This window comes from Taeniopygia guttata, chromosome W (genome assembly GCF_048771995.1).
Source record: "Taeniopygia guttata chromosome W, bTaeGut7.mat, whole genome shotgun sequence".
NCBI classification, from domain to species: Eukaryota; Metazoa; Chordata; class Aves; order Passeriformes; family Estrildidae; genus Taeniopygia; species Taeniopygia guttata.
Genome location: NC_133064.1, coordinates 8,845,576 through 8,872,319, shown reverse-complemented (window position 1 = coordinate 8,872,319; position 26,744 = coordinate 8,845,576).

Here is a 26,744-nt window from a genome sequence, read left to right as displayed (position 1 = left end):
CCACAGTCCCGGCCCCTGCGGCAGGCGGGGAAGGCGGAACCGAACCAGCCGGTTCCCCAGCGGTGCTGTCTGCAGTATCAGCAGAGGGCACCGCGGCGGGCGCAGGCGGAGGCGCAGGCTGCAACCCCAGCGCAGCGCTCCCATCACCCGGGACGGGGGAAGGACGGGGCGCAGAGGGAGACGCGGCGCGCGGAGACACGTCACCGCGGGACGACACAAGGGAGTCCGGCACGCCCCCAAGGAGCGTCGGATACGCGCCGCGCAGCCTCACGGTGGGCACCGCCCCCATCAGGCGGGAAGGGGCGGGCTGCCCGCCTGCTGGGGCGGGGTCCGATGGAACAGTGACTAACGCCCCGCCTTTGGCGGCCCCCACTGCCGGCGCATGCCCGGCAGGCCTCGCAGGCTCAGGGATCGGAACAGGTTCCTCCTCAGAAGATTAACCCGAGACCGGACCAGGCGAACGCGCCTGCGTCTTCTCCAGGGGAAATGTAACACCACAGTTCGGGCAATTCACCGTCACCGAGTCAGACGCAATCCGAGGCGGGGGCTGATCCACGTGCCCCCGTTCACCCCCGAGCGCCAGGAAGGCACAAAGAGAAAGTGCTTTCCCGCCCAGCCCTCTACGCCTGGGACGCGGGGCCGGGCGAGGCCTCCGAACCGGCTCCACTGACCAGACGCCTGGAGCCAGTGGGCTGGGAGTCCGAACCACACCAGAGGAGGAGCCGCCTTCCGGCTCACTCCCCCCGGGGCTAGGGGAATCAGGGCAACTGTACAGAGACCCGGTTTCCCCAGCATCCGCATCCAAGACAGATAGGTCCCCCAGAGAAGCCCGAGAACTGCCAATCTCAGACCCCTGCCAAATGGCACCCAACCTCTTGAACAGCATCATCAGTTGCCCAACATCTTCAAAACGATTATCAAGCAGGGCATCCATGAGGCGATCTCCCACAGGAGACCAATTCTCCCAGGAAATGGCCTCAGCAAGGCTGGGAAAGAATCCCTGTTTCCTTGCCCATAAAAACAGCCGCTCAAAATCATCCCAATAAAAAGGAACGCGTTTTCGCTTCAGCACCTCCCTCCAAACGTCCAAAGCCACAGACTCCTCCCTAATGCCCTCAAAGCTCTCCATTACCAAAAAAAAAACAGCAACAGGCAACGCGCTGAACAAACAGAAAGACCTCACCAACAGTTCCCAGCCTAAGCTGCAATACACTTCAGCGGTCACCAGATGTTGCTGTAGGACACGAGAAAGCACAATGCGAGCCACCTGCTATTTTGCAAGGCAAAAGAGGAAGTTTGTTTTCTGACTCCAACTTTTATACTTTTCCAAAGGTGACAGTGGATTGGAGAGTGAATGGGCCACCTCTCCAAAGACATTGGACAAAGCACTAGTACATCAAGTCTCTCCACCCCCATGAAGGAATGCAAAACAACACGTTATTTACAGAAACTCTGTGGGAAAGTTTCCCAATAGAATGTAAACTCAGAAGGCTTTAGAAGACTCAAGAATCAGGGCGACAGTCATCCACAACTGCAAGACCTGCACTGCAATCAAACAGGCCAAGCGGGTGAAGCCTCTGTGGTACGGTGGGCAATGGCTGAAGTACAGGTATGGGAAAGCCTGGCAAATTGTCTAAATCACACTTCCCCAAACCCACCAAGGCAAGTGCTATATACTGACCGTGGTAGAAGCAACCACAGGATAGTTGGAAACTGTCTTGGTTTGAAAAGACAGGAGTCTGTGAAGGAAGGCAAGAGCTTCCTGTGAAATTGAAAAGGTAAACCCCCTTCCTCCGAATTACTACAATTTCAAAATTAAAAGGCTCTCAGGCAAAGATATGGGAATGGGAATAACAGTTCTTTACTAGGGAAAAAAAAAAAAACTAAATAAAAATACAAAAATGCAATTAGTACAAACAAAACTACTGATAGAGTCGGAAACCTGACACCCTGAGGAGTCAGGATGTTGGTAATAGTCCAGTTAAATGGTGGCTGTTCCTCCTGGAGTGGCACATGAAATGCTGCTGAAGCAGTGATTCTGTAGAAGGGTGTAGTTTTCTCTGAATGTCTGGTGATAGAGTAGATAGGCCTGGTGTACCTCTGGGGATCTAGCGGGAAAGAAGCTGCTCCTTTGGGAATCCAGCGAAGGGCTGACCTGGTGTTCCAAAAAGTGCTGATTTTATGCAGGTAGGGTAACTTGGTTCCTCCCTCTGGGTGATGTATGGGATGATGTAACTTTACCAGTCATGCAGCGAGTTATTTAATGGTCCACTGACAGAAGATATCTCCCGGGATGGAGACATTGTTCTTGGAATACATAAGAAAACTGCCTAACTTAACAGGAGATACCTGCCCCACCTCCAACAGATGGCAAATCGAATATATGCTTATCTTACAAGCCAGGACAGAAACCTACCCTGTGCCTCATGCTACTGCCTGGAACACCATCTTAAGCCTAGAAAAGCAAGTCCTGTGGAGATGTGACACCCCTAAAAGAATTGAGTCAGACAATATAATCCATTTCAAGAATGGCCTTATCAACACCTAGCCCAGAAAACACAGCATTGAGTAGATATATCATATCCCCTATCATGCACCAGCTGCCCGGAAAGTCCCTGTAGTACATACGAAAAGTATTTTAAGAAAGACTGTTTGGATTAATCCCACCCCAGGCAAAGACAAACCCATCCATAGGATTGTTTTTACTCAAGGACCCAGTTACACTTAGTGGTTAATGTAAAAGGATGGGGAAACCTTGTGTACCACAAGGAAACCTAGTCTTGAGTGAGAACTATGTGGATGGTTTCATCATAATGCAGATGGAAACAGAAAAAGGGGTGGATAATGTCTGAGATTGAAAGGCAAGATGTTTTCTAGTACCATCTGTGTAGCAGTTGCCCTCTGGGCAGTTTTCCTTATCTCCTGTTAATAAGCCCATCAATGTGTTGCCACATGACTCAGAGATAACACTCTCCAGGAGCCAGTTCTGTTTAACAGGTGATCAAGGACACACCTCATGACTCAGAATGACATCAGCCCATTGTGAGATGCTCTGCCCAGGGGGGAGGAGCTAAGCATTCCCACCTGGATATATCCTTGGATTTCTAGACAGAGAAGCAGCCTTGCCACAGGTTTCCAAGAGGACACAGCTGGAGTTTTCCACGGGACCAACTACACCTTTTCTACAGGACCACTGCTCCAACAGAAACCACATCTGCCACTACAAGAGGACTGTAGCCACTCCAATTTAGACTACTACCAACACTCTGGCCAAAGGGGTGTCAGGTTGTATTCTGACTTTGTCAGTGGTCTTCCTTTTATATTATTGCATGTATTTTGTCTCTTTTCCCTTTTCCCAATATATTCTATTTCTGACTTAGAGTTTCTCACTGGTTTTGCTTCCAAACCAGAATATATTCACACAATATCAATCTCTTAATTGCGAGGGTCAATAATCTCATTTTCCATATATAACAGTAGGTCATGTTTTCTCAGTGTATTTTTCAGGGCACAATGTGGAAGTGTAAGTGGAAGGTGGTGGCAGCAGTTGCTTCTTCCTCTAGAAATGATGCTACATGCTGTGCATATGGTATTTGCTTCAGGGCGACTGAGATCAGGGTGAGAAAGCTTGTCACCATGCAGAGTTTTATACATTTCACATTCTAGGTGGATTTGCAAAGGTTAAACTTGCGCAACATCGTCTCACTGGTGAAAATATTGCAATAGAAATCATGGACAAGCTTGCTTTACAAGTAATCCAAAAGATACTTCAGAGCTGGTAATGATGTGCTGTTCCTGTGGAGTTCTTAGGAGCACGGGTGTGACCTATCACTGTGGGCTAGTGGTAGATGCTGTAGACTTGAAAGAATTTTAATGGCACCACAAATTTTGTGCCCTCATGTGGAAAGGGCAATGTTCTCTGGCTGTAAAACTGAGGCAGTTACAGCTTTAAATATTAAATAACTGTCGTGGTTTGACACGGAAAAAGAATTTTCTCAGAAGGAAGAGGCCAGTCCAGTCAGGGGTCAGGGTTGGATATTGACATCTGGAATGACCAATTGAGGGCAGACACACCTCTGAGAACACAGAGTGGTTAAAAGCAGAATTCCCAGGAGAACTCCCTTTTTGGTTCCGGTCAGGATGCAGTCAAGGACTCTCCACTGCCCAGCCCGTGGCTGGGTGGGGGAGGGGAAGGCCCGTGGCCTGACTGAGGTAGGCCGAAGGGTGGAGGGGACTGAACCGGGCTGGGCCCCTGCAGATGGAAGGGTGGAGACATCTGGGATGTTTGCGTTCCCCCCCCCCCCCCTCAGAGTTGAGAGAGAGAGAGAGAGAGAGAGAAAGACAGCGGTGGTTTGTCAGCAGTACACCGTGGGGAAGGAGAAGAGCAGGGGGGCCTCAAGGCACCCAGCCATGGAAGCCGGCGATCCGGTCAGAGAGCCAGCCAGGGGGTCGGGACTTTTAACCCTTCCTTGAGAAATGAAAGCTTTGTGAAATTTTACTCCTCCTCAGTTTGACAGAGAGGAAGAGAGACAGCCTGGACCCTGGGATGCTAGAAGGAGAAATTCTATGTCGGAGGAGATGATGGAGTGGCTTTTTGGCTGGACTTTTTCTTGCTGGCCATAGACTGAACCAATTTTCTCCTCCAAGAGAGACTGTATTTTAGGAGGATGCTGGTGAGCCAATAGACCTGCTTCAGCAGCTGAGAAAAGACAGGAGTGGAGAGAACAGAGAAAAGTTAGGGGGTTTGTGGTGGTGTCCCCCCGTCTTCAGAGAAGGAGAAGAAGATCTCTGTTCCTGAGACCCTCGGCCCTAGGGGTGGAAGAAAATGGGGGGGACTGTGGTCCCAAAAAATTAAAACCTGAACTGCTGTTTTTTCTCCTCTTGGCAGAGCATCCTTGAAAGGAAAAATCCTAAAAGCAGTCTGTCCATCCATGCATTGGTGGTGAGAGCACTGTGCAGGGAAAGGAGAGTGTCACAATGGCAAACTTTTTCTCCGGGCGGTGCCATGTGTGACATGGAAACACAAGAAGTGGCAGCTGTGTTTCTTGGGGGGGTCTGTGGCACAGGAGAGACTCCTCTCTCCCTCGATGGACTGAATATTGATTATGTGAAGGGTGGGAACCTGATTGGGGGTCCAGGTTGTGTCTCACTGTGGTTTGTTGGAAATTGGCGGGGGGGAGGAGGAATGTTTTGGAAGGTTTTAATTTTTAGTTTTGGTGTGTGCTTTTCTTTCTTTTTCCTTTTATAGTAGTATAGTAGTAGTAGCTTAATAATTTTTTTTTTCACTTTTGTTATTAAGCTTGGCCTGCTTTGCTCTGTTTCCTGATCACATTTCACAGCATTCAATTGAGACGCTGCATTTTCATGGGGGCGCTGGCATTGTGCCAGTGTCAAACCATGACAATAACTAAATAAACTACTGGAAGTCAAATGGAGTGATGATGAGAATAGTAGCATTGTACATCTGCCCCTTTGGGTTTTATTGACCAGTGTGTGAGGAGGGCAGGTGAGCAGTGACAGAGCTGGTGCTGGTTTGAGTTTGAGCAGTTCTCATGTGCAGGCTTACTGTGATGAACAGGCTGTCAAGCTACTTGGCAATTTCATACCTTGCTGTTGTGATCTTTTAGGATGACTTGCCTCATGGTAAATTAGATGCCATGAAGGACTTGAGTCACCAGCACATTTCACATTTGCCAGTTGTATCATGCGATTGAGACACCCAAGAAAATATTCATGGTTTTAGAGGTAAGGAATGGTGTTTCTGCTATGGCAAAAATCTCTGGGTTTAGCCGTAGCAGTAGATAGTAGCAGAGACCAAATGAAACAATTCTTAGAAAATTATCTCAATGATGAGGGTGTCCAAGGTGCTGTAGTTTAAAAATGAATATGACAATGTCTTCTGTCTCATTGTAAAAGCCACTTTTCACTGTTTGCAATAAACAAACTGACTTTAATTCCCACCTCACACTCCAAAAAACAGCACCATCAGGATATGTGGGACCTGAGAAGTGCCATCGAGTTGTCCCATCTTGGGCAGTTTCTGATGCCTGTGCTGGTAGTGTGATATGGCTGTGGCAAACATCGAGCAAGAGTTGGGCTCCTGGGCTTGTTGGATCTGTTGCACACTGGCTTAAAGCATGCCTGGGCACTGCTGGGATTAAGCAGAGGGAAGGAAAGAGAAGAGTGCCTTCTTGCTGTCCAGTGCCCTTGTTCATGTTTACATTTCATGACTGTATCCCAAATGTATTCTTTTTTTCCTGCTTTCATGTAGTACTGTCCTGGAGGAGAGCTGTTTGATTACATCATTGCTAAGCACTGCCTTTCCGAGGAGGACACTCACATAATTTTTTGGCAGATTGTTTCAGCAATTGCTTATGTGCACAGTCAGGGATATGCCCACAGGAATCTCAAACCAGTAAGTCTGAACAGTAGTCAAATTTGCACAAATAATAATGAAGACTCACTTTTATTTCTCTGAATGGAGCCGATGTGAGTTTTCTTCTCTGTTCTCCTGTGCTTAAAGCTCTTTAGTTAAAATTTGCTGAAAGAGCGTTATTTCTACTTATTGCTTTGTTCCTCAACTGAGCTGGATGTAGCTGTATATGAGCAAGGAGCTTCCTCTGGAAAAGAAGCAGAATAGTGCACTCCAGTTGAGAGTGGAGCAGGCACAGATTTGACTTTGACTGTTGGTTAGGCATTTTTGCTATCCCCTTTATTCCAGCATGTACTCAGGGAGAGATGTTATGGTTCCTCTCTATTGTGCAAACTGTTCTGTTCTAAAAATCAAAGGAAAATGTGACTCCCACAATGTAAACAAGTGAGGACTGGGGAGGGATGTGCCACAAGACTGATCCTGTGGCTTTGCTGTCACCAGAAGAATTAAGCATGGGCTTAGGAAATGGAAGCCTTGAGACCATTTCTCCTAGAAGGGGTTAGAAGTTTGCATGTTCAGAGACAGTGATAACTGAGAAAAGCAAATTCTTAGAGTACAAGCAGTTTACTAGACAGCTCATTAAATCCTTGTCTCCAAAGAGCTTCTCTTCAAGTAAAGCCTTCTGTGTCCCTCTTGGAAGGATTAGGATTGTAGTTGGAGACCTGATAGATTCATAGGATTGTGAGATAACTTGGTTGGGAATTGACTTCTAGTGGCTTCTGTTTTTACCTCCCGTTTAAAACAGTGTCACACCAAACTTCTTCATCCAGTCACATCTTGGACCTCTCCCTAGGATGAGGCACCATAATGCTGCTGGGACACCTGTTAAGCTCTCCACTTCCTTTTTTTATGAGAAAGGCTTTTTCTTAGTACCAGTCTGAATGTCTCCTGATGCTTGTTGACTGTCATCATCCCACCATGTGCTTCTGTGGAGGGGCTGGCGCTGTCTCTATGCCCCCTTTGTAGGAATGAAAAGGCTGCCATGAGGTCTCCACTGAAGCTTTGTCATCTACAGGCTGAAAACCATCTCTCCCTCAGCCTTTTCTCATGGAACAAGTGCTCCAGAACGTTGGACAAGCTGGTGTCCATCCACAAAGTTTACCTCAGTTTGGTGTCTTTCCTGTGAAAGAGGGTGGGCAGAAACTGAATGTGCTGTTCTCACTGTGGTGAACAGAGGGCAAGTGGCTTCCCTCACTTTGCCGTCTCTACTTCTTTTCACACCATCTGGGATATCAGTGGCTACCTTTCCTACCAGGGCAGGCTGCTGCCTCACAGTTTTTGCTTTCTGTCGAGCAGCCCCCTAGGCCTTTCTGAGCAGGTAGGAGCCTGTATTCCCTATCTGGAATATAGGATATATTCATTAGCAACAGGCCAAAATCTCCAGAGGAGAGCTTCAGGTAAATTATGGCTGGTAATGGCAATAAGAAATAGGGTTAAAGAAAATGTGGTTTCTTGCATGTTGGAACTCAAAATGTCCCTCAGACATTTTTGGAGGTTCCAGGCCCTGGTCAGAAGCATTTGAGACCCTGGCAGGCAGCTGGAAACAGCTGTGATTTTGAGTTTGAGCCATGGAATGATTTACCAACTTTGCAGGAAGAACAAGAAGTCACAAAAGTTTAGATGTTATAGTAGAAGTAGTTACAAAGTAGAGGGAAGAATTTTTTAGTGTTGTACAGGGGGGTTTTAACACCTGTACAGGGGCATTTTTACTTTGTACATGGGGGTCAGAGGTTTTAAGATGGAGGGATTTTTGTCCGGTCCTGTTCTTCCTCTTTCTTCTTCCTTACCTCCATGTTTTTGGTGATGTTGGCACTTACAGATTGTTTTAGAGTAGAAAAGCACCATTTAATATAGGTAGTAGGTATTGGGGAAAAACTGTAAACATTTATCACGAAATGTACCATATAAAAGATAGCAGCAGCCAGGGGCGGGGGGAGAGAAGAAGTCAGGGGACAGAGAGGATGTCAGGGGTGTGTGTGCCTCTGCCTGAGCTGCTGACCAAACCACAGTAGTCCAAGAAGACAATCTTTTAGATAGCTTACAATAAACTGCCTTGAGACTGAAAAACAAGACACTGCTGAGTCTTTCTTTGGAAGCATGGGTTGGAGGAGAGACTTTTCCACCAGACGGAACCCCTGAACCAGGCCTGGGTTCCATCACTTGCATACCTGGCATTATGTAAGAATTCATTACCACTTTCTCTTTTACTAGGAAAATTTGCTGATTAGCAAGGAATGTAATCTGAAGCTGATAGACTTTAGACTTTGTGCAAAACCAAAGGTAAGGGTGTCAGTTGCTCTCATAGCAGAGCTTTATCAGCTACAGTGCGCACATAAAAATTGCAGGCCTGACTTCAGGGTGCAGTGCAGAGCCTTGCCCTGAATTTGAGCTGCTGGTGTAGCTGTGCCACTGCTAATTGCTTGGTAGGGCCTTAACAGTGTGAGACAGTTTTACATTTTCTGCACAGAATATCAGTTTTTCTCCTCTTACACTTCATCTTTCATTCCAATATAAGGCACAGATTGCCTTATGTGTAGAGTATCTACTCCCACAAAGGTTTGTACTGTAGAGCTTACATTGGTGTCCATTTGCCCCCAATAATTTTCAATTGTATGTGTCATTTTCACAGGATTTGTCTATGTGTGGAGAATGTGGATCAAATCAAATAGGTTCCCCTTACCTTTACAAAGCCTCTGGATCTACATGGTTGTACTAAGTTGTTTAACAAGTTTGAAGTTGGTTTCTACATTGCTGGTCTGTTTGTCATCTTCACATATGAGATGGGTGCTGGAAAGAAGGAATTTAATGGAAAGAAGATCTTACTGATCCAGAGTACTCCGATTATTTTAGCTGAGTCAAGTTAAAGCACCTTGCAGGAAATCAGGAGTATTAGACCACCATCTTGGTGGTACAATGTCATCTCACTCTGATCTGCTTAGAACAAAGCCCAGGTTAAGGAATAACACGTTTTTAATAAGGAAGCATTTTAATGGCTCTTTGTGGCATTCACATTCTCTGGACAGAGAGACATAATTCTGTCTCAGGAGAAGCACAGAGAGAAGAAGAGAAAACAATCTTTATCTCTGCTCCTTTGTTTTCTCCATGTGGAATGTGGTATGGAGATTGTTTACCTGAAATGATTGCTTGGTTGGATTCTGGTGAAGGTTGTTTGGGTTCAATGACCAATTGGATCCAACTGTGTCAGACTCCCAGCAGAGAAGTCACCAGTTGTTAGTTGTTAGATAGGTAAGTAAGAAATATGTATGTAGAATAGGATAGTCTCTCTTTAAATAGCATATGAATGTAATATAGTATAGTTTTAATAAAGGTATCCTTCAGCCTTCTGATCTGGAGCCAGAAATCATAATTTCTTCCCACAGTCGGGGTTGCCTTTTTTACTATATCTCTTCATTAAGTTAGTGTCATAAATATTGATATAAATATTCAACCAGCCTCATGCCCAGTAGCTCTTGGATTACTGATTTCCAAGTTCCATCTGTTTTCTTTCTGGTTACAACGGCAATTATTCCTATCACAGGAGGAACTGCAGAAAAGGCTGCTGGGATAACATGTGAAGGAGCAACTTGGGATCTGACCATTTATAGAATTCTCTTGGTCTTGGACAGTTTTTGCCTGGTGAAGCCATATATTATACCAAAGAAAAATGTTAGGTGACTGTATATACACAGCATTGGAAAATAAAGCTTCTGAAGCCTCTAATATGTTGTTGCTAGAAGACACCATTTGTGTTAGAGCCAATGCTTTTTTGTCATCAGTTTTGTCTTGTTCTGGGGTGGCCTTGATTACCATCTGAACATCTGCTGTGGAAGCCCAGCTTATACAGCACCAGAGCTGATTCAGGGCAAAGCATACATTGGCTCAGAGGTAGGTGATACAATTGTGGGTTAAGGTCTTTATTTTTCCTGTGCACCATAAAGGTGGTGAGTTTCAGATATACTCCCTTGGTGTCTTTCTTCAGTGTCACATTGCCTCAGTGGCTCTCAGAAGCTGTGTGTCTGAGAGCAGTCACCACCTGGAATAACTCCTGACCACAGGTTCTGCACCTGGCTTCTTTTTCTGACTAATCCTTCACTGTCCCCAGGTGTTGATCTACAAAAAATAACTGCCTTCTACCACATTATTCCAAGCAGCAATTTGTTCTGTTCATTATCCAAGTCTTGTTGCAAATTTCTGTGCAGTCTCAGTATCTTGTGTACTTTGCCTTTGAAATCTTTTATGAAAACTTGCTCTTTGTACTGTGCAGTGTAGTAAAATTAAAGAGAGCAAAGACTGTGGCATTTATCCAGCTTTGATTCCATGTCTAGAACATTTGGGTCAGCTACATGCCCTTGTCAATCCATTCAAAATGCGGCAATTTCAATCTCCTCAAACTTCCTAACTGTGCTGTTGGATGGAGTCAGTCTTTTTCCTTTACCTCCTTTGCACCACTCTCTCTGACCTCCAAGTCTTGCTTTCTTTTTGTTTTCCACAAAGTCAGTGCTTCTCAAACCTCCTTTATCTTTATGATTGAAGTGGGAGTTACAGTATGAGGCATATAGACCTTGTCATGTCTATGCAGAGAAGAAACAGTGGGGCTTTAAAGCTGATTGTAACTTTACTGACAGCTGTCATAATCACAAATACTTTTGAGTATAAAACCCTTTCAGATGAGTTTTATTTTCTTTTTGTCAGTGAAATCCTTGTAGGTTGAAAGTAATGCAGCAATTTGGCAACCTAAGGAAAAGGGTAATGGTTTTATTAGTGCTCTAGTTTCAGTGAACTGAAAATTATGTGCTTTCACTTGGACTATAAGAGTTCTGTCCAGAGTTAAGGAACCTACTTTCCACAAGTTGCATGTGGGCTTTGCCAAAAGGAGACAATGTGATCAGTCTCTAAGCAATGTTAGGCAGATGAGGTTTGTGAACTCTCAGTTTAATTTTTTAGGCAGATATTTGGAGTATGGGAGTATTGCTGTATGCTCTGCTGCGTGGCTTTCTCCCCTTTGATGATGATAATGTCATGGCTGTCTACAGGAAGATCATGGTAGGTATTGATGATACTAGAATACATGAGGAACAGGAAAAACTAAGCATTATGGGACATTTTTGTCGCCGTTGAGTTAGGAACGGCTGAAGGAAGGCAACATTGACTCCAATGATCAGAAGACATGAAGGAAGATTTATTATGAACTTCCCATATTTATAGAGAGGATTGTTCACCCAGAACCTGATTGGTCCTTAAACAACACCCCTCACACCATTGGTTAATTAGGAACAACACCTTTTTGTAAATATCTTTCCATAAACATAACATACAAACATTCCACATGTTCACAAACACCAGGTGCAGAGATTAAGATAAGAATTGTTTTCATTCTTTTCTCTGAGCATTCTCACAACTTTCCTAGTATGATGCCTGGGAAAGTTATCTGTTTCTCTCTTTGTCAGCATCCACATGTCCCCCTTTTTTCTTTAAAGCAGAAGGCGGTGTTTGTAATCCTCTGCGGGGCCCCTTGCAGGAAGGAGAACCAACACAGCTCAAGAGGTCCCTTTTGCAATTTGCCTATTATCAATCAGAACCTCAATCAGACGCTGACTTAGAAGGGTCAGGGAGATTCTCCAACACATACAATCAAATTCTTTACAATCATATCCTCTTACCAACATCAAGTCTTGTTGTTACTTCTTATAAGATATCCTTACTAATTCTAAGACAGTACCAAAAGATCGTTAGTCTGCTCAAAGAACTGGCAGTCTAACTTACCAACAACCGTTTTCCAGAAACAAAAAAAAAGATAGAATGTTCATTCCCTACTCATAGAGGAACCATCTGACTGATGATAAGCATCTTGATCATCATTCGAATGTTGCCTGTTGGCCACATTCTGGTTTTGGTATCGCAAGTCAGGGTGAACACACCTTGCAGGTAGTGTCCATACCCCAGTATCTGTGGAAACGCATGCATACCCATGACCCCAAGTGATAAGCTTGCATGGGCCCTCTCACTTATTAGTGGTTAGGTTCCGTATCCAGACTTTCACTCGAGTCAGGTGAGTCTCCCCTGAAGTCTGCAATGAGAAAAAGTGATTTAAAATGACAGGATTGTTTGAATTTTGTGGCCTTGTAAGATGATTGATTGTATATAGAGTTTTTTCCAATCAGCTGTGCAGGGTTTCTCCAGGCATTCTCCTTTTTTGTTTTTCCAGAACACACTTTAAAGTACCATGTGTGTGTTCAACAATAGCTTGACCTGTTGGAGAATGCAGAATACCAAGTTTATGTGAGACTCCCCATAAGTGCAAAAACTGCCATGTCTTCTGTGGGCCATTATCAGTTTTCACAGAAGAAGGTATACCCATAATCGCAAATACCATCCTCCAATGGGCAATCACGTCACGACCCATTTCTCCAGTATGCAGATGCCCACACAGCAGAGAAGGTGTCAATAGACACGTGCACATACTTCAGTCAGCCAAATTCAGAGATGTGAGTGGCATCTGTTTGCCAAAGCTGCAAGGCTTTTAGGCCTCTGGGGTTCACCCCTGCTGGTAAAGGTGCAGCAAGTCCATGACAGTCAGCTCAAGAATTGACAACGTCACGAGCCTCAGTTGGTGTTAACTGAAATTTTTCTGCAGGGTATGTGCACTTTGATGGAAAAAATCATACGACACTTTGGCTTGCAATCTTGTCCAGTTGAGGCGCTACCCACACTAGCCTGTCAGCCCTGGCATTACCTTCTGTTATGAAACCTGGTAAATTGGTGTGACTCCAAATGTGCAAGATGTAATACGAATGAACTTGGGTCTGACTTACACACCACAAAGTTTTCAATAACTGAAAAAAACCTGAATTATTTACTTCTTTCAGAAGTGAGCAATCCAAACATTTGGTTATGTCTGCAACATAAGCAGAATCAGTGACCAAGTTCAGAGGCACCTGAGAAAATTTCTGGAATGCCATGGCAACAGCCTTTAATTCAAACAATTGGGCTGAGCCTGACTCATGGCCTTCCAGCACTTGCCACCCAGATTCATCCTTCCAAGTAACAATGACTTTCCCTATTTTTCCTGAGTCATCAGTGAAGATGGTGTGTCCCTGCACCGGCACCCGACTAATTTTTGTCCGCAAAGACAGATTGGTTGATTTTGCCAACTGCAATAATTTATGACTAGGCAGATGATAGGCAATCTGCCCTGAAAAGTTCTGCAGTGCACTTTGAAAAGGAGTACTGTTGCGTTGCTGTACCCTTTCACTGCGCCACCCCGAGCGCGGGTGTGCTAAGCGGCGAGGGAAGAGAATGGGTGGTCGGTCCCCCTGTAAATGCTCTGCAGTCCCAGTTATCGGCACGGGGACAGATGGAGGCGGCACGGGACTTGGGGTGAAGAGGTTCGGTTTATTTTGCGTGCCCCAAGACCCCTTGGGGGGGGCGGGCAGATGTTTTATACAAGGACTTATGAGGAGGGGTATAGGAACAGCAACCAATAGGGGAATAACAGGGGAGGAGTTTGGGGCAGGACTAACACATCTTGGAGAGAAGGGGGTTAGGAGTGAGATGGGGGGGGGGGTGTACAGACACTGAAAGAATAAAGAACACCCTCCCGCATCTCCCTCTTTTTCTTTTTACAAAAAAGAGTTCTGACGTTTAAACAAATTAATACTGCATATAAACAATATCAACTTCATATGTAAAATACAACAAAATCAGATAGTAACATTACAAATTATTAAACAGAAATAAGTTGAAAAACATCAGAAAATTACAAATTAATTACAATTACAATAAAACAAATTAATATACAAAGCGTAAAAAATTGACATAAACAAATTCTGAGTTCGGGGTAAAACATTCAGCAGGATTCACAGCTTGATCTGATTCGAAACTTGGGCTGTCGCGGCGCTGGAGATGTATAGCAGAGTTGAAGCAGCGAGCGGTGACATGGCTTGTCTGATTTTATTCTTTATTTCCGGAGTGGGCATAATACCGTGGGTATAAACTAAATAGGATGATCTTTCTTTCTATAAAATATAACTCAACAAGTAGATTATTAAATAAAAGGGAACATTGGGTAGGGTGTATTAAGGAATGGGATAGGGGAATCAGACAATCACTTGGTTGGTGACTGTCATGATTGATAAGGGGAATTGGTAAGGAGTGGACCAAGGTTCCGCCATCTTAGGGGGAAGACAAAATGGCGGGTTTCCGGTCCGGGGTTTCTGCCCCACCCTCCCTCAAAGGAGACCCCTCCCCCCCCCGAGAAGGGAAGTGATCTTCTAAGAAGGAGGGTCCTCTGAGGAGGGTCCTCTGATGGGAGGTCCTCTACAGCGATCCGTCCCACCAGAGGAAGGGCCAGAAGAAGGATTAGGGAATATCCAACCCCGCCTCCCCCCTACACGGACTAGCCTCGCGGCAATTTTGATTGTCGGGGCCCTTGAGGAGAGGGTGGGGCTGGCGGGAAACCGGGGGCAGAAGAGAAGGATTACCGCGGTTAAGTAGGATCCAAGTGGAGTGGCCAGCGCCATCTTGTAAGGGGGTGCCGGGTGCACTGCGCCTCCCCCAGAGGTGGTGCGGCCAACACCATACCCAAGGGAAGACAGCAGTGCCTGGCAGGGCACCTGGGACGGCTTGGCCACAGCCATCCCCAAGGGAAGATAGGGAAAAGTTTAGGAAAATCCGAGGGAAAGAGGGTCTGGGGAGCTTCACAGAAGCAAAAGGGGAATTTACAGGAGAGGAGCCCGACGCAGCTGGATGTCAACACAATGCGTGGGTGTAAAGGGCTTCTTTTACCAACTCTCCTATAGCTAACATGCCGCCTTTCAAACATTTGTCCCGTTTGTGTCTTTTCTACCCCCTCCGTCCAGCCCAGATTGGGGAGGAAAGGATAGAGAAGACGACTTTTCGAGGGGAAGAAAAAGCGATCAAATATGGGTCCCCGTAAAAGACTAGGTGAGGGGTGCCTGGGACCTCCCCCCCCCCCAGAAACGAAAAACCCACTCGCCCGCCGGGCACATGCACGAATACAGTTCCCGTCTGAGCACGGGCGAGGGTTAAAACGCAAAAAGAAAAAAACTGGGAAACCCAGCCACCCGGCGGGATGGACCCCACCCCGTTTTAGCCCCCCTTACCCTCTGGGGCCCAGGTGGAGATGGCTTGATTCTTCTCCTCGACTTGGTGGAAAAGTCGCGCCGAACTGGGGACGTTCCTTCTCGGTTTGGCTCTTCCAGAGGCTTAGGTGTTCCCGGGACCTGCAGGCAGGTCCAGCCGATCTCGGCTGCACCCAAAACTCGTCCCTAAAGCTGTGGGCTCGGCCACTATTGGCCTCTGGTGGTCTCGTTCCGGTGCTGTCCCCTGACGCGCCTTCCTTCGGGCTCCCTTGAGCCACTGCCAAAACCGCCCTCTTTGTTCTGGGGTAGGTCTACCCCCCCTTCAAAGCCCCTGCAGCACGTCTGCCCCAGTGCAGTACGGCTGATCTCGGCGGGGGTGGGGTAGAGCGCGCGGAGGCGAGAACAAAGACGGGTCCCAGAGCCGAATTCTTTTCGCTCGGCGCTCGGCTCCTCTTAGCATCCGGCAAAGCTTCTACGACCACAGATGTTCCTCTTTCCTCCTTCTTCTTCCGTGAGGCGGGCGCCCCCACGAATTTGCCCGTTTGTTTTACAAGACGAAGGAGGGAACCATCCTCTTGCTACCATCTGTTCCGTTGCGGTACCCTTTCACTGCGACACCCCAAGCGCGGGTGTGCTAAGCGGCGAGGGAAGAGAACGGGTGGCCAGTCCCCCTGTAAATGCTCTGCAGTCCCAGTTATCGGCGCGGGGACAGATGGAGGCGGCACGGGACTTGGGGTGAACAGGTTCGGTTTATTTTGCGTGCCCCAAGACCCCTTGCGGGGGGCGGGCAGATGTTTTATACAAGGACTTATGAGGAGGGGTATAGGAACAGCAACCAATAGGAGAATAACAGGGGAGGAGTTTGGGGCAGGACTAACATATCTTGGAGAGAAGGGGGTTAGGAGTGAGATGGGGGGGGGGGGTGTGTACAGACACTGAAAGAATAAAGAACACCCTCCCGCAGAGTACTGTTAGTGAAGCTCCATTCAAAGACTTCCTGCTCTATTGGAAGAATAATTTTTGCAGGAACAGCTGCAATTAATTGCAAACACTGTTGACAGCATTTGATTATCAAATGAGTGATTAATTGAAACAACGTGGGTGCTGTCTTTTTTGGGTGATGGGGCAAGAAGACCCATTCCAAAATGTGCAAGGGATCAGACCATTTGTCACTCCATTTTGTGAACTTAATTGAACTCCAAAAATCTCTGTTTCAATGCAAAGCACTCCCCAGCACAGAAAAATGTACACCAGATGACAAAAACTCTTTCACCACTCTGAAGAGATGAACAAATCCAGAAAGTCTCTGCTGGGAATGGTCGCCAAGTTATCAGTCTCCGGCGCTGGGGATGGCTGCTGCAGATCACAAAATGCAGTCTCTCGGTGTTTCTTGGTGTTTCCCAGGTCCCAGTATGAGCAGGTTAAAATAATATTCAGGAAAGGGAAAGAAAAGAGTCCAGGGAAAAAAATGGACTTCCTAGCTAAATGTCCTAGTTTAGGGCAAATTTGGGGAAAACCCTCTGAAAGGAGCCCCCAGGAAATAAACCCCCACGGCCCCTCCCCACCTACCTGGTGCAGGGAAAAATTTCCTCTGAGAGAGAAGTGGAAAAGAACCTGTTTATTCAACGAACAAAGCACTCCCCAGCACCAAAACAATTAACAACACTAGATGACAACAAAACTCTTTCACCACTCTGAAGAGATGAACAAATCCAGAAAGTCTTTCCTGGGAGTGGTCGCCCGGGTCTGGACGCTGGGGATTGCTCTGGGCACTGGGGCTGGCTGCTGCAGATCACAAAATGCAGGCTTCTGGTGTTCCTTGGTGTTTCCCAGATCCCAGTCCGGAGCAGGTAGGATGGTATTCAGGAAGAGGAAAGGAAAAGCAACAGTCCAGGGAAAGAATTGGACTGCTTAGCTAACCTAACTAGGAAGCAAAGGCAAAAGCAGAAGCAAGCAAAGCAAGTAAGCAGGCAAAGCAAGCAAGCCAAGCAAGCAAGCAAGCAAAGCCAGCCAGCCAGCCCTAGCCTTTTCTAGACAGCAGACCATGGGGGGAGGTGAACGGGCTGATAACAAGGCAAAACAAACTTTCACTTTCAGAGTCAGTTCTGAAAGCACAGAACATAATATCAAACGTAAACAGAACACACGATTGGAGATACAAACACCATAACGTCACCCTAGGACACTAAACTAACTAATAAGCAAAAGCAATGGCAAAAGCAAAAAGCAGGAGCGAAAGCAAAGCAAAAGCAAGCAAGCCAGCAAGCCTTAGCCTCTCCTAGACACAGATCCTGGGGGGGAGGTGAGCCGGCTGATAACAGGACAAAATAACCTTCACTTTTCGGAGTGATGTGTATGTTGGTTATAATTTGCGCCAATGTAATATTGTTGTCTTTCGTTAAGGGAAATATTGTTAGCGTTCAGAAACACACATAATCACGTGATATGATTATATGCAGGTGCTTTTATTAAGAGCTCTGGGAGTCGGGATACAAACCCAAATCTGACTCCGAACATAGGTTTCGAGCTGAACGTATTTTATACCCTATCATTGTATAACTTACACATTAATTATTAAACTTACATTGTTCTATTGTATACATTGACATGAGTTTATAGTGATCTTTCTTAGGTCCATGACCACAGTTTCACATGATTATTCTTTCTGATTAAACAGTAATTATATTTAATTACTAAACAGTTGTCACATCTAAAAATTATATAAATTATCATGTACTAGCTACATAGTACTATTTCTCCCTGTGCTAAAGATATTTACCTTTCCAAGGCCTACTAAGTTTATTTTTTTCTGTTAACCCTAAATCTCATGATTTTAAAACCCTTTTACTATCATTTTCCCCCCTTTGAAAGTATTTTCACTTCATCATAAGTGCAAATACTTTCACTTGATACAGTCTTTTAGTTTCTAAGTTTATACATTATGTTCTTCAAATCCAGGATTGACGCGAACGTTGTCATGGACTGGAGGATCAGAGGATGATGGGTGTGGGTCCCATGTCAGTGCCTTGATTATTTTCTGGTTCCAGGATGTCCTCTTCAGTATTTCTCCTTTTAGGACACTGTAGACTAACCAACTTACTAAGAACACAATTAATAGGATTATTACACTTTCAATGATGGATTTAATCCATGAACTCACATTCCACCCTAACCCTTTAAAGACTTTGTCTAACCAGCTCATAGTCAAATCTTTCTGCTCTTCTTGTACTTCATGCTCTATTTGTTTTAACTGATTGATGTCATGTTCTACATCTGCAGTTACATTTTGGATGTGGATGCAGCAATGATCAATCTGTCCCTTTAAAAATCCACACACTCCATGCTCTTTCAGGAGTAACAAATCTAAGGCCAATTGATTTTGTATGGTCATTTTTTTGTGGTGGCTTGTAATTGTCCGTTTAGTTCTTTAAATCCTTCCCTAGTGACCCTAGCCAGTCTATCTACCTGACCTGTAAGTTTGTAAAACATTTCTTTACTCTGATAGTTTGCTATAGGACCAAGCAAAGACTCTAAGGCCCACCCAAATTTCACTCCACTAGAGGGTTCTTGCCAGGTTTCATCTTGATTTTCATTATTTGGAACTTCTCGTCTTGTTCTTATTTGCAGAAGTTCATATTTTCCCTTAAATGGGGACTTTTTCCAAATTGGACACAAAGTAGGGAGGCCTAAAGTAATTTCTTTTACTTTCCCATCTACAGGTAGATGGGTTGTCCAGGTACCATCACTTGTTGCCCATACGAATTGTCCTGGACTTCGGAGTGTACTCTTGGTACATCCTATAAGTATTCTATAATCCACTTTACCCTGTTTGTGTTTGATACCTCTGCAGGCACAACCAATTTGTAAGGCTACTGCCAGTGGTGGAATTTGTTTTATTTCTATGTCATCAGAGGTGCAATCATAAGTTTTATTACATGCCCACCAACTTACTTTGTCTGCCTTTGTTCTACTACTAGTGTCAGTGTTCACTACTGCTCGATCTGTTTCATTTTCTGAACCTTCCCATGTAATGCACCAAGGAGTGGCAGCCATGTACTGGAATTTTTCGAAGTATACTTAGAGACCACGCACTGACCCAAGGCTCTATTCGACCTTAGTGATCTTTTGCCTCGCACTTCCACACCGGAGTGGTTTCTGTAACATTTTATCTAACCTTTTTATAAAGTGCTAAGTAGCATTGCCATTGATTTGGAATGCCCCTGCCCATTCTATTGGATATTCTATTGTGCCATTATTCTGAAGACATTCTCTTTGACTCAAAGGATGTAACCATTGTCCTATTACTTTCCAGGTTACCTTGATTATCTGTCTTGATTCTGGTACCTGTTTGCATATAATTGTTAAGTTCTTTTGTATTTCAGGCAGTTTTGTCGTTATGATTCCCCAATTTATTGGGTCTTAGGTATTGGCAGACAGGCAGTTATTCTGCTAGTGTTCTGCATTTTGGCAAAATCTTTAACTAATCCAATCATTACATTCTCAGCCCAAATTGCACTGGAAACCTTTATCACCTGTGTTTCTGCCTGGACCTCTCTCTTCATTCTAGAATGAAGAGTAGTTAATTTATATTTTTGCATTCCACATCCCAAAGACCATGAAAGGAGAATTGGTGCAATTATTGGTAACATTCCTGAAATAATTAAACACATCTTATCTGCAGCTTTGTTGGTCCCACAGTTTACACAGTCTGCAGTCCGGGATGGGCTTTCTTCACTCGAGTGTAGTGTATCCAGGAGTCCACTCCAGCTACCTTGACTGCTGCGAAGGTGGTCAGTAGTACCTGATGGGGTCCAGTCCACTTTTCTTTCAGTGGTTCTTTGTTACGGTGAGCTCATGGACACCCTTTTGCCCCCCTTTCCCTGGGACCCTGTGACTCTGATCAAGATAACCCCTGGAGCCCTCCTTCCTGCCCCAACGGGGTTGGCGGAGAGCCAGGAAAGCCCACCCTGTCCAAAACCTATATAGATCCCTGAGACTTCCTGTTCTCTCTTTTTTGCCCCGCTCTCCCATGGACACCACAGAATAAAGAGAGCTGTTCCAACACCCTGGGGTAAGAGCCTCTTTTGAATATTTATCCCTCTCCTGGTATTCCTCCCCTCACAGCCCCCTTATCTCTGAGCTAGTCGGATTCTTTGGGGGGCTGCGTGGAGGGGGGAAAACTACAGAAACTACAGTTCTTCATTCCAATTCTTGATGTACACCTCGTCTCCTGGATGTATGTCATGAACAGGATTCTCGAGAGTCAGCGGCCTATTCCACACGAGGGTGCTCCGAAGTCATGCTAAATTTTTCCCAAGAGACAGAACATAGTTATATACTTCCTGTTTTCCCGTGACGTGTATATTTGGATTGGGTCCAGGAGATTCATATGGTTTCCCATACAATATCTCATAAGGACTGACTGACATCCCACTCCTAGGCTTTATCTGGATTCTCAGTAATGCTATTGGTAAAGCCTGTGGCCACTGCAGTTTGGCTTCTTGACATATTTTACTGATCTGCCTTTTTAGTGTTTGATTCATGCTCTCCACCTGTCCACTTGACTGGGGTCTCCATGGTGTATGGAGGTCCCAAGTTATTCCCAGCAACCTATTTACTTCTTTTACCACCATGGCTATGAAATGGGGTCCCCTATCTGATGATATCCCTAGAGGCACCCCGAATCTGGGAATGATTTCTTGTAGTAACCACTTAACTGTTTCTTTTTCTTGGTTCCTGCGACAGGGAAGGGCTGCTGGCCATACAGAAAATGTATCAACCCCTACTAACAAATATTTTTATCCTTGAGTTCTTGGTAATTCTACAAAATCTACCTGCCAATAGTCTCCTGGTTTTATCTATACCCGAACCCTTCCTAGTTGTGCCTGTCATCTAGCCATTGGGTTATTTTTCAAGCAAATCTCACACTTTGACATTATTGATTTTGCCATTGTTAACATTCGTACTGATACCAAATAACGTTTTAGAAATTTTACCAACGCCTCTGCGCCCCAATGACATTCGTTATGTTGAATTTGTAGAACCTCTCTCATTACCAAGGGGGGTACCACTATCTGTCCGTGTGCAGTTACATAACACCCTTCTGGATTCTTCTGTGCATTCAGTAAATATCCCAGTTTCTCATCTTCTGCTGAATATTGCGGCTGTGGAGGTAAGTTGAACTGAGATACATTAAGTTTTAAAGGGACCAATGCCATTGTTGTTTGCACCTTTCAAGCAGCCTGTCGAGCCGTCCAATCTGCCTTTCAATTTCCCTCACAAATCTTGGAGTTTCCTGACTGATGTGCTTTACAGTGCATAATTGCCACTTGTTCAGGTTTTTGTACTGCTCTTATCAGCTGCAGAACTGCATCTTGATGTTTAATGTGCATCCCTTGGGACAAAAACAGGCCCCGTTCTTTCCATAGGGCCCCATGCACATGCACTACTCCAAATGCATATTTTGAATCAGTCCATATGTTCACCTTTTTCCCTTCACTTAATACTAGTGCTCTGGTTAAAGCAACCAGTTCTGCTTTCTGGGCGGATGTATTTGGTGGCAATGCTTTTGCCTCCTACCACTGTACTGATTGTTGTTACCGCATATCCAGCGTGTCTGATTCCGTTCTCCATGAAACTGCTTCCATCTGTGAACAACTCCCAGTCCGGCTGTTCTAGGGGGACATCTTTCAGATCTGCTCTAGCTGCACAGGTGTGCTCTATTACTTCCATGCAATCGTGTTCCAATGGGCTTTCTTCAGATGTTGTACCTAGGAACAAGGCTGGGTTCAAAAGGTTAGTTGTTTTTACTGTTACATCATCTTGCTCCATTAAGATTACCTGGAATTTCATCATTCGACTCGGGGAGAGCCAATGGCCCCCCTTCTGCTCTAACACAGTAGTTACCATATGTGGTACATAGACATCTATGTGCCTTCCCATGGTGAGCTTCCTGGCTTCTTCTATCAGGATTACAGTGGCTGCGACTGCCCACAGACATGAAGGCCATCTGGCACTGACGTTGTCAAGTTGTTTGCAAAAGTAGCCCACTGGCTTTTTCCAGCTTCCCAAACATTGGGTTAAGACTCCCAATGCCAGATTCATCTTTTAATGTACAAACAGCTGAAAATCTTTGGACAAATCAGGTAACTCCAATGCAGGAGCAGTTGTCAAGGCCTCCTTTAGTTTGAGGAAAGCCTCCTTCTGTGGTTTGCCCAGGTAAATGGCTGCATCTTCTGGGCCTCATACAGGGGTTTTGCAATTAGTCCATAGTCCATGATCCACAGGCGGCACCACCCTGTCATCCCAAGGAAGACTTGCAGCTCATTTATATTCTGGAGCTCTGTAATGGCACAAATAGCTTTCTCTGCCCTTGTGAGTTTTCACATCCCAGGTAAATCACAGTCTGTTGTGCAATTTGTGCTTTTTCTTTAAATACCTTCTATCCTGCCATTCCCAGTGAATTTAAAATCTCGATTGTTACCTTTATGCAGGTTGCTTTCTCCTCTGTGGCTATCAGTATATCGTCAACATACTGTAGCAGTAGGTATTGTTCTCTCGGTACTTGCCCCCTCGCCGTCCAGGTTTCCAGCTCCTTTGCCAGTTGGTTTCCGAATAGGGTAGGACTGTTCTTAAATCCTTGTGGGCAGCCTTGAGCTGGGTCTTTCTTCCGTTTCCTGGATTTTCCCACTCAAAGGCAAACAGGTTCCTACTTTCTTTGTCAAGGGGTATGCAGAAAAAGGCATCTTTTAGATCAATTACTGTAAACCATTTATATATCTCTTTCACGGATGTTAACAATGTGTAAGGACTGGCAACTACTGGATAAATGTCCTTAGTTATTTCATTTTTTTCTCTCAAATCCTGCACTAATCTATACTCACCATTGGCTTTCCTTAATGGAAATATAGGTGTATTATATTCCGATTCGCATTCTTCTAAAATTTGGTATTTCAGGAATTTATCAATAATTTTTACTATTCCCTGTCATGCTTCTGTTTTTATAGGATACTATTTAACCTGTACTGCTTTTGCCCCTTCCTTTAATTCAACAAGTATTGGTTGTGCTACTTTAGATTTCCCTGGTATATCTGTTTCCCATACTGAAGGAATTACTGCACCTTCTACTTCCCTAGGAATAGAGGGAGCTGGTTTATCCTTAATCATTAAAATTTGTCCTGTCTTTGGTTCAGGTATTTTCATTAAAAGTTCCCCATTCTCAAAGGTTATCACTGCATCAAGTTTTGCTAATAAATCTCTACCTAAAAGGGGATTCAGACACTCAGGCACATTCAGGAATTCATGTGTCAGGATCTTATTTCCAAAACACAGATCTAAGGGTTGTAGGAATGGCCGATTTTCCTCCTTCCCTGTTGCCCCGATTATTGTTGCTTGTTTGTCCCAAATTTGTCCTTGCAAATTATTCAATACAGAGTATGTGTCCCCTGTATCTATCAGAAACTTTACTGCCCTATCACCTAGCTGTATGGTCACGAAAGGTTCCTTGCTATTTTCTAGACAGCTGTTATATTGTCCTACCACCATTATTTTTGCAATATCTTGATCTTGGCTTGGCTGGTTGCCTTGGTAAAACCGGTTTGGACACTCGTTCTTCCAGTGACCTTCTTGTAGACAAAAAGCACACTGGTTAAATCCTAATTTTGGCACAATAGTTCCTCCATGTCCTCTGCCAAGTCCACGGCCACCTTTGTGGTTGGTTTTCTTTTTTTTTTTTTTTTCTTTTTGTTTGTTTGTTTGGTTGGTTTTTTCCTTTTTTTTTTTTGTTTTGGTTTTTGGTTTTTTTGGTGGTTTTTTTTTTTGATGCTTGGATTTCCTTTCTCTTGTATTACTGCTAAGAGGTTTTGCTCTTGCTTTTTATTTTTTTCTTTGGCTGCTTTAAGTACCATCTCTTTCTCTGTAGAATCCATTAGGGTGTCTAATATTACTTGTATATCATCCCAATCTGGATTCTGAGTTTTCATAATCATTTTTACCACTCTTGCCACTTTATCAGGATTTTCCCTATAAGTTCCAGCCGATTGTTTCCAAATTACTAAATCCGCAGGGGAAAAAGGTATCTTTACAAACACCGGCCCCTCCGCTCCAATTCCCTGTCGTAAGGGGGCAATCACAGTCCGCTTCTCTCCACCCACATCTTTTCTGGCCAAGACCGGGGCGGGCTTTGACCGCTTCCGAGTCCTATGAGATACCAGTATCGCAGATTCACTTTCATCTCTACTCTCACTATCTCCTTCACTTTCGTCCTCCCCCCTTTTATACATTACAGTCAAATTTAGATCATCTCCAGGGGAAGAGGGGTCAGGTGATCGTGGAAGAGGAGGATGGGGAGAGAGGGTTTGAGTGGGTGAAATAGGACTAGACAAAATAGCATTAGGTGAAGTAGGTGATAAAGTAGGGGTAGGGGCAGGCAGGATATGGTTAGGTTCTCTTGATCTTGCAGGGGCTATTTGTAAATCAACATCTGTATCGTTCCTCCGACTCAGACTTTCTTTCAGCGCAAAATGTTCTAAACAACGTTTCTCCTTCACACAAACCTCACACTTATCACTTGTAGATACCTTAACTACCATCAATCCACATTCAACCTGCCATTCTGGCTTATCTTGCAAGTAGAAAAACAAATAAATATACGGAACCTCATCCTATTTTCCTTTGCATTTACAAAACAACATCAATTGCAAAATAGTGTTATGTTGCAATGTTCCATTCGGTGGCCATTTTTCACCACCTTCCAAGATATATTCTGGCCACCATGTATTACAGTAATCAATTAACTTACCCCTATGTAAGTCTTGCCCAAAATTACCCTGTTTCCAATGTGCTAATAAGCACCCCAAAGGAGAAGTACGTGGTATGGGGGCATTGCCACCCAAAAGACCTTTAAGCTTCTCCATATTTCAGCTATAAGTCACCACAGAATGCCAAACCTGCAACGCTTTCGTGATGTCTAACGGAGGGCGCCTAGGCTTTACCACAGGAATTCCTTTAACCCAACCCAGCTTAGCTTTCGCAGCGTCTTATCGGCAGGTTCCACACCAAATTAAAAGCACCTTACCTCTCTCCAGGGGACGTTGTGAGTGGCGGAGGGTCGTGGCGCCGCTGGGCTCCCCAAGAATCCCTCGGTGCCAGCTGGAGCGTGATCGGGTCGCGGGGTCCTCAGCAGTGCCCGCAGGGTCCCATCTGGGTTCGCCAAAATGTTAGCGTTTGGAAACACACATAATCACGTGATATGATTATATGCAGGTGCTTTTATTAAGAGCTCTGGGAGTCAGAGTACAAACCCAAATCTGACTCCGAACATAAGTTTCGAGCAGAACGTATTTTATACCCTATCGTTGTATAACTTACACATTAATTATTAAACTTACATTGTTCTATTGTATACATTGACATGAGTTTATAGTGATCTTTCTTAGGTCCATGACCACAGTTTCACATGATTATTCTTTCTGATTAAACAGTAATTATATTTAATTACTAAACAGTCATCACATCTAACAATTATATCACTTATCATGTACTAACTACATAGTACTATTTCTCCCTGTGCTAAAGATATTTACCTTTCCAAGGCCTACTAAGTTTATTTTTTTTCTGTTAACCCTAAATCTCATGATTTTAAACCCTTTTACTATCAATATGGCTTGACATGTATAATATTTTGTTATTGCAAAGCACACACACCAGCACTGAGAGCTGCCCCCCCCCCCATTGGTTACACCAAAACCGGGTTTTTTTGGACAAAGCCTCATTTACAATTTAATACATGTGGCTCGCCTGGAGATGGGTTGTTCCAAAGGGCGATACTGGGACGACTAGGCGCTGATCATCCCAGTAATGACCCTAGATTGGGATCACTGGATTCCTCCGGGCTGATACATATGAAAGCCACAGTTCTGTAACTCCATCAGGGAAAATCGTCCACACCTGGACTTGGATTGTTCATCCTCGACTCGGAGAAAAGAACACTATGAATATGTAGGACTCTGAATAGAAAGAAAAGGCGGATGGCTGAAATCCTAGCCTCAGGCAGAAAATTTCCTATAAGAACTGCAGGGTCCAAGAGAGTGGTGTGTGTGTGTCTAGGGGAACATCTGCCGAGAGGCGTTGTTCCTGTCATGCACTCAGCGCCAATCCCAGGCTCAGCACTGTCCTTTTCCTTGTGGCTGGCTCAGAGAGAATTTGATCCT